Source organism: Tupaia chinensis, unplaced genomic scaffold, assembly GCF_000334495.1.
Source record: "Tupaia chinensis unplaced genomic scaffold, TupChi_1.0 Scaffold000138_1, whole genome shotgun sequence".
NCBI lineage: Eukaryota > Metazoa > Chordata > Mammalia > Scandentia > Tupaiidae > Tupaia > Tupaia belangeri.
The window spans coordinates 3,818,858-3,828,190 of NW_006159608.1; positions in this window are offsets into that span (position 1 = coordinate 3,818,858).

The window sequence follows — 9,333 nt, forward strand, 5'->3', positions numbered from 1 at the left end:
GAGCTAGTGGCAGAAGAAGCCACGGGCCTTCAGGACAAGGTTCCACATGGCTACTGTGAACTAGATTTTTAAGGGAATGAAGATTTTCTACTAATAATTCAGCCTCCAACAAACGAGCTAGCGCAAGCACAATAGAACAGCAAAGAGATTCTGGATCACCTCTGTCTGCTTGCTCCTGAACATTAAGGCTGAACCTCAAGAATTTGAAAGAAACACAACATTCATCAGATGACAAGAAATCACCGCCGGATCACGAGAAATATGGGAAAACAAGAAAATACCTCTCCTCCTAGGGAAAAGAGTAACTCTTCATCCACAAGCAGTTCGGTGAAAATCATGGAAATGTCTGATAAGGAATTCAGATCATTCATAATGTCTAAGCTAACAGAGATGGAAGAGAAGAGAGATAATGAACTGCTAAAGAGAAAGGAGAAAGAAGTTGACGAGTTCCAAGAGATGAGGAAATTCCTGCAAGATCTAAAAGAGGAATTACACACTTTACAAAAGACTCAAACAGAACTGCTAGAGATGAAGTCTATAATACAAGAAGTAAAAATCTCCCTGGAAAGTATTAAAAGCAGACTAGATCATTCCGAAAATAGAATCTCAAATGTAGAGGAAAAAATGGCCGGCCTAGAAAAATCCACCATGAAGACTGAGAAAATGGCACAAAAATTTGAGAATAATATGCGAGAAGTACTGGATACCATCAAACGTCCAAATATCCGGATAATTGGCATTCCAGAAGGTGAGGAAACCCATAAGGGCATTGATAATCTATTCCATGAAATCCTGCAAGAAAACTTTCCAAACCTAGAGAGGCATTCGAAGATCCAGTCCCAGGAAATACAAAGGACCCCAAATAGAATCAACCCAAGAAGATCTTCTCCAAGACACATTATAGCCAGGTTGACCAAAACTGCAGACAAAGACAAGATACTAAGATTAGCAAGAGAAAAACAGCAAGTTACCTACAAAGGACATCCCATCAGGCTAACAGCAGATCTCTCATCGGAAACAATACGAGCAAGGAGAGAATGGGAAAATATATTCCAAGTGTTAAGAGAGAAGCAGTTTCAGCCAAGAATACTGTATCCGGCAAGATTATCTTTCAGGTGGGAAGAAAAGACAAGAACATTCTCAGATAAACAAAACCTGAAAGAATTTACCAGCACCAGACCAGACCTCCAAGAAGTTCTCAAGGATGTGCTGTATCAGGAAAACTAAACGCAGATACATGGAAATAAGAGTCCAAAAACTGAGAAAGTAGCTAACTTAATCATAGGGACAAGTCTGGAGTTGAATACTATATCCCAGAATTTAATCAGGAAAATTGAACCAGAACAGAAGATAAAAGTATATGAGACTGATAGGTTCATGCACCTACCATTTGAACAGAATCCTAACCTGTTTCCGGGCTTTAAGCAAAGTTCCTTGGCGGTTCTTTGATTTAAGTTAAAACTGGTTTTCTTAGTAGTAACGAGGGAACTCACCTTTGAAAGTAGTCAGGTTATGTAGGAAATTGTGTGATCAATGCAATGTGGGTGGGAAGGGAATGGAGGACAATTTTGGACACTAGAGGTGGTGTGAGAGGAGGGTGGGAAGGGACAGAGGGTCAGAAAGAGGGGTGGAATTAATTCTAGCAACTAGAAGTGGAAATTTATATTTTTTGTAATGTGCATGATTGAGTCACTATGCAGTGTGTACTGGATGGGAGATCGCATTTTGTGTGCTGTGATGATGCCTAGAGAAGGAATGTAAATTGAGTTACAAAAAAGAGTTTCAGGAAAACAAAATATATCTATTCAATGACTGCAGTAGGATATGTAGCCCCAGTTAGGTGCTACTTGATAGGATGCGTAAAGTTAGACTTGTGCTCATGGAAATGTGTCACATGTGTTTGCTAGGAGGGTATTTGGATTGATGAGGGTCTTTGGTGATTCAATAAAATGTGGGGGGAAAATGGTATAGAAAGCAAACATAGATAACAGAGAAAGTGTGGGAGGAGAACAGGAGGTGGCAGAGGGTAAGAGAGAGGGAACCAAGAGACAGTGTGGGAGGAGAGTGGGAGGTGGCAGAGGGTCAGAGAGAGGGAACCAAGGATGGGGGGAAAAAAGCAAAACATACAGAAAACAAGAAATGGAAGATCATTTGCTAAGAATAACATGTTTGTTGATGTGCTTGATTGAGACAGTATACAGTGTACTCTGTATGGAAAATCTCATTTTGTATGCTGTAATGATGTACAGTGAATGAATGCAAATAAATAAATTTGAAAAAAAAAAAAAAGGTTAAGTTGGATATGCGAGATCTCAGCTCTCAAGGACTTTGCAATATTGTGGGACCTGTGTCCCTCTGTTGTTATTGCTATTTAAAAGCTGTGATTGGGGGTCAGCAGGTAGCAGGGGGGTTAAGGAGGCTGGATCCCACGTGGCCGACCATGCTGTTCGACAAACAACTTGAAAACATTCCAGGCACATGTGTCTTCGTGCTTGAAATCCTAAGAGAATGTAGGAGGAAGAATTGTGGTGTGGCCATCCCCTTGGGATGTGTCTCTGATAAAGACACACATGATGTAGTGAACTAAAAATGTAAATAAATCAAATAAAGCTGGGATTGGATGAAGCCTACTGTTAAACTAAACTTGCCCCCAATTCCACGTTCAGTAATGGGTGATGCCACACGTTTTATTTTATTTTGGGGGGTCATTTTGTATTTTTACATCTATGTGAAAACCTGAGCATTTTCAAAGGCTTTCCCCCACTCCCAATATTGCTACAGTACCGTAAGGTATGACTTCACACGTACACGTGATTCTACAAGATGAGCACGACAGTCGTTCAGAGCAGGCAGAGAGAAACTGCGATGGGGTGACGGGACCGCAGTTCTTCACTTCATGTCTACAGAGCGCCCTGAGTGGTGGGGACAGTGGCCCCGGTGGGCTTACTTATTCCCGGGTATTCATATGTCTACAGAGCGCCCTGAGTGGTGGGGACAGTGGCCCTGGTGGGCTTACTCAGTCCCGGGCACTTACATGTCTACAGAGCACCCTGAGTGGTGGGGACAGTGGCCCTGCTGGGCTTACTCGGTCCAGGGCATTCATATGTCTACAGAGCGCCCTGAGTGGTGGGGACAGTGGCCCTGGTGGGCTTACTCAGTCCCGGGCACTTATATGTCTACAGAGCACCCTGAGTGGTGGGGACAGTGGCCCTGGTGGGCTTACTCGGTCCCAGGCACTTATATGTCTACAGAGCACCATGAGTGGTGGGGACAGTGGCCCTGGTGGGCCCACTCGGTCCCAGGCATTTATGGCTACAGAGCACTCTGAGTGGGTGGGGAAAGTGGCCCCGGTGCGCTTACTCGGTCTGGACACTTCTAGGCACATTTCAGCCACAGGAGCCTTTTTATTTTCACACCAATGTATGAAAGAAACCATTTCCCTCTCATGGAGGGAAACAAAGCTGAGAGTAAGTGATTACACACCATTCCCGCCCCAAGTAAGTGGTGGAGCCAGGGGGTTGCAGGTGGCGTGGTGGTTAAGGGCCCTGGACTCCCACTTCACTGATTGTGGTCAAGGCCCAGACCTGGCAGCTTGCTTTCTCTCTCTCTCTCTTTCTCTCTCACTCTGTCCCTTTCTGGTCAAATTAAAAATAAATAAATAAATAAATACATGTGAAATAAAGTAATTCTCTTTTTAAAAAAGTGATAGAGCCAGGAACTGCACAAAATATTTCTGATCTAGAAAGATGTAGGCTGGCGCTGGGTGTAGGCTGCCTTCCATTTGAAAATCACCCAACTGACACTCATCCTGGGAACGGAACAGCTCTGAGTTGAAAGTGTTCTTTGAGACATGAGGACCGTCTGGGTGCGCGCTCTTACCCCGACCAGCTTGACCCGCAGCGTGCTGCCCGACGGGCTGCTGTGGTAAGTTGGCCCCTGGTCACTGAGGTAAGGGCAGAAACAGCCCCTCCTGTCTTGTTGGTTTTATGTCTCTTCTAGCTAAGCGTGACTAGTCATTGGAAGCCTTTCGGCTCAAGACAACATAGGATATAGTAGATGGCCAAAGAGATTTCTAATTCCATATGACAATTTTCTCCATACCTCAGATTTTATTTTTGAAACAAAATGTAGAATTCATGCTTATTTTACTTTGTTACCTCTCCTGTCTACAGTTTTTAATTTAAAAAATTACAAGTCTTTCCATCTAGTTTTAGGCACTTTGTCTCCTGAAGACACAGGCTATAAAGTTTCAAACACATTGTGGTCACTTCTGCTGCTTACTAAGTTTTGAAAAACACAAAAGTCTTCAACCAGAACTGGTCACTGGACTCTGCCTTTCAAGTGCACCCTCTCTTATGTGTGGCAAACCGCTCCAGAGTGGTTTTGGAGAGGCCCAAAGAATTTCTGGGACTGCTTTTTTATTCTAGGAGGAGGTAAGCCAGGACCCTTTAAAATCAATCACCGAAATGATGAGACAAAGCCTGATAATTTGTGTGTCATTTAAAAATAGAGAAACTTTCTGGCCGTAATCCATGCTAGCCAGCGTTGTAATGTTGGATATCCTGAAAAACAGTCGTAAGAGTCAAAAGAAACTGAGTTGCAGACCCGTGAAGCATTATGGTAGCCTCCCAGCCTGCCGGTCACATCTCCCAGCATCAGTCTCCTCACCCCAGTTGGGAACCTCCATTTGCCGCCAGTTCCAGCTCTAGGAGCAGATCCTTGTTGGTTTAAACCCATTAGGATATGAATCCCCTCTCACCTCAGTGATTGACTCACAAATGCGCCATCAGAGCCAATGAAGCCAGAGGACATTTGCTGAGACTTCTGATAAAGAAAAGAAAAAAAGCTTCCAATCTGGAAGTTCCCAGAAGACTCCTTGCCCCTGGACTAGAATGAGAAAGGTGTGGCACTGAGCAATGTTGGCAGCCATCTTGGGGCCTCAGAGAAGGAGCCTGTCTGAGGACGGGGCTCATCTCCAGGAGGCAGAGGTGGGAAATGGGGAGGATCCGAGTCCCGTTCACCATGTGCGAGGCCTGAGCCAAGCTGTGCCTTGAATGGTTCAACAGCACAAGTCAGTTTTCTCTTATCATGCAGGCGAGTGTTTATCTTGTTTTTCCGTTACTTCTTGTATGAGCAACTATTATGTACAGAGCCTTTGCTTGGCACCAAAGACAGGGACGAACGTGATCTATTTCTTCCTTAAAATCTGAAGTCTAGGCGCATGCGTAACTCTTGAAAATGTAATCAGATGGTTACATGCTTCAGTAAAACTGTAACACAATATAAAATGGGCTAAGCAGTCAGTGTGGAAAAAGGGATTACAGAAATGAGGAAACAGTGCCAAGAACATCAGGTAATTGCCCTCAAAAGTTAATGTAATCTTCGGCGACACTAATGCCAAAGAATCTGTGGTCTTCGAGTAGGTGCGTACGTATAAATCAGGTAGGGATCTTGATTCAGTAGGTCTATGGTGGGTGTGAGGTTCTGCATTTCTAACAAGCTCCCAAGTGATGCTAATGTTGATGGCTTTTGGATTACACTTTAAGTTGCAAGAATTAGACAGGTTTGTGATATTTTTTCCTTTACTGATGGTTTTCCATTTTTTGCTGTAGGGTGGGTGCACTTGTTGAAGGGAGAGAAAGGGAGAGAGAGAGAGAGAGAGAGAGAGAGAGAGAGAGAGAGAGAGAGAGAGAGAGAGAGAGAGAGAGAGAGAGAGAGAGAGAGAGAGAGAGAGAGAGAGAGAGAGAGAGAGAGAGAGAGAGAGAGAGAGAGAGAGAGAGAGAGAGAGAGAGAGAGAGAGAGAGAGAGAGAGAGAGAGAGAGAGAGAGAGAGAGAGAGAGAGAGAGAGAGAGAGAGAGAGAGAGAGAGAGAGAGAGAGAGAGAGAGAGAGAGAGAGAGAGAGAGAGAGAGAGAGAGAGAGAGAGAGAGAGAGAGAGAGAGAGAGAGAGAGAGAGAGAGAGAGAGAGAGAGAGAGAGAGAGAGAGAGAGAGAGAGAGAGAGAGAGAGAGAGAGAGAGAGAGAGAGAGAGAGAGAGAGAGAGAGAGAGAGAGAGAGAGAGAGAGAGAGAGAGAGAGAGAGAGAGAGAGAGAGAGAGAGAGAGAGAGAGAAAATGAGAAATTATCCCCGGGAGGATGGCCATACCACGATTTCTTCTCCTTTGGGGTTTTGAGCCCGCACGCACATGCAAGTTCCTCAAGCCGCTGAGTCTGGGACGCGAACTGCGTGGTAGGTCGTGGAGGATTCAGCCACCTTAACTTGTGTGGCACCTGCTGGCTCACTGAGGCCTTGAAGAAGATAACAGACCATGTTCCAGTTGTGGCCAGGGGTTCACATTATGTCAGCCAGTTGAAGGAAGAAAGTGTGTCTAATATGGAAAAGAGCGTGCTTCAGACTCCAGTAGTAGCCTTTAAGTAGGTAAGACGAGATTTAGAAAATAGTACATTTATGGGACCAGCAGAAGGCGTAAGGTTTACGTCAGACTCCCACATAATTGACCACAGTTTGAGTCCCAGACCCAGCGGCTTAAACTCCCCACCAGGCACGTGTGAGTACATGCCCAAAACCCAAGAGGAGATGGGATTGTCGTATGGCCATACATAGGATTGTGGTGTGATTTCTTGCTACCTGTCTCTCTCCGTCTCTCTGGTGAGCACACACACCCTATAGCAAAAAAATAAAATAGTACATTTACACTGTAGTTCCTGTAGTGCCTCAGGAATAGGATGGATAGCTACAAACGAAAAGAAGATCCAGTCTAAGAAAGAAACCTGTAAATTTCGCTCCCCAAAGATGGAAGGGATTGCTTTATGAGGTGTTGCACCATGTTGCCTAGGAAGGTAAAAATGTGTTTTCAAGTCACCGCTTCCTTCTTTTATTTATTTTATTTTGATTGTTTATTTCTTTATTGTTCATTTCCTTCCATGATTGAGAGAGTCAGAGAGAGAGAGAGACAGTCAGCATCCCCAGTGGGTCCCCACGCTGCGATCCACTCTCAGCCTCAACAGCCGTGGCTCAGAGGCTCACAGGCACCTGTGTATTCAGGAGGGTCTTTGGGAATGAACCTAGAACATTCCCAGGTGGTGATCCCAGGACAGTGCTGTATGACTGCTGCGCCATCAGCTGGCCCCTACCTCTCTCTCAGAAAACCGGCCTGCTTTTTGTTAGTACAAGGCGGCTTTCTGTCCTGGAGACTAAGAGTAAGTGAGTGACAACTCTGCAACACTGGTGGTGTGCATGGCAGCTCGGGGGCGGGGGGGGGTTGGGTTCAGCCCCCTTTGGAGGTGAGGTTACAACCCTTGCGATTGTAAATCTGAATCTCTAGATGTAAAGTTGGTGAAATTAGAAGAGAAAATGGTCATACTTTTTCAAAGAGTAAAATCAGTGTGCAGGCTAGGCCCAAGGGAACATGGGATGCACACAGTTCCCACCTTCAGGAAGCTCGGGCTGGAGGAGGAAGCAGGCTAGTTAGCAAGGCAGTATGGCACCCTGTGTCCCAGGGTAGCATTCAACCATGGTAAGTGTGGTGGGAGAGCACTGAGAGCAGGTCAGGTCTGCGTAACTGGAGATGAGGGCTGGTCAGGACAGATTTAGTAAGGAAGGGCAGCCAACCCTCTCCCTGAAATCCTGGCACATGGGCAGTGGGCCCTTCAGTAGAACAGGGCCCTTGGGATTGAGATCAGAGCCACATGCATTCCACTCTGCCTGCCCTTCATCGCATCTGTTTTTGACTCTGGAGAGCTGGAAACAAGAGGAAAGGCAGACTATTTGTTTTAAAGTCATGCATCCAAGTCACATTCACATTCTCAGGTCTTCCATACTGTAGGCTGAGGTAGGCATCATTGTCACTGCTCTTAAGTGAGCTAAGGTCACCTTTGGCTTAGCCCCTTTCATCCTTAATTAACTTGGAATTGCACATGGATTATTACAAACGTCTCTCTTTTCTACCACTGCTGCCCTCATTCCCTGACGCCCGAATTGCTCTAACAGCCTGCTTTCTTCAGAGACCTCCACACAGTCTGCTGTATGCAGAGCTACAAGAATGACCTGGACCCATAGGTTTGAGTTAAGTCATCTTGGTTAAAACCTCTCTAGCTTCCTATGACTTTCCATCAGAGGAAAATAAATTCCTTGGCCTGACATTCAGAATCCTCTTAACAGCTTCCTTACCCTTTCCTCTAAAGCATCTGTTCATCTTCAACTACGCTGAGCACTTTGCTCTAGCAAGCACTTCCTCACCTTTGTGTCTTTATAAAAATAAAAATTGTCAGAGGGTACATGCACATTCCAGAGAGAGAGAGAGAGAGAGAGGTCACTTTCCATTTGTGCATGGTCATGCCACAACCTCCTCCCTCCCTTTTTTAAAAATTTCTAACAGGATTTTTAAAAAATCCTGTTGGAATTTGGGGCATGCATGCACATGTGCCCAGTGTGTTTTTCAAGCCTCTGGGTCTGGGATTCAAACTGAAGTCCACCATGTGGGATCTTGCTCCCTCAACCAGGGCCTGGTTCTCACCTCTGTCTTTAATGCGATTTCCTAAAGGGGAAGCAAGATCCCAAAGGGGAAAATTTGAAAATTTAGCTCAAAACCCAGTGACCTAAATAATTAGTCAAACCACTTGACCTCTCTGGGTCAGTGTCTGTATCTGAAACATCAGAACATTAGACTGTAGTAGGGACCCTGGGCCATTGGTTGAGTGCACTCTTCACTGTGGCTCATTGTGGATGCAGTCCAGGTATACTGAGCTCTTCGTGGGCCTTTTCTCATTTGATGTTTGTGGTAGTCAGCCTTCAAGATGGTCCCAATGATCTTCACTTCCTTTTATTCACACCTTTGTGTTACCTTCTCTCACATTAAACAGGACTAACCCATGATCCATGCAATACTGCAGATGTGATGTGTGATTTCCAAGGTGAGGTCAGAAAAGGTATTGCAACTTGCACCTTGGACCCTTGAAGTGTCCCTTCTAGGAGAAGCCAGACACCAGGCTGGGGGGACTTGGACAGCTATGTGGAGCGGGCCATAGAGAAAAGATAGCCACCAGTCGTCAGCAACACCTTGCCAGTCCTTTGGAAAAGCCAGCTTAGAAGCACGTTTTCCACAGCAATTCCACTCCTGGGTATCTACCCAAAGGACGGAAGAATGCTTTGTCGGATAAGTATTTGCACATCTATGTTTATTGCAGCACTATTCATGATTACTAAGACATGGAACCAACCCAAATGTCCACGAACAGATGAATGGATCTAAAAAGTGTGGCACATATACTCTTTTTATTTATTTTTTAAAAGAATTATTTATTTTATTTTATTTATTCATTCATTTCATTTTTTAAT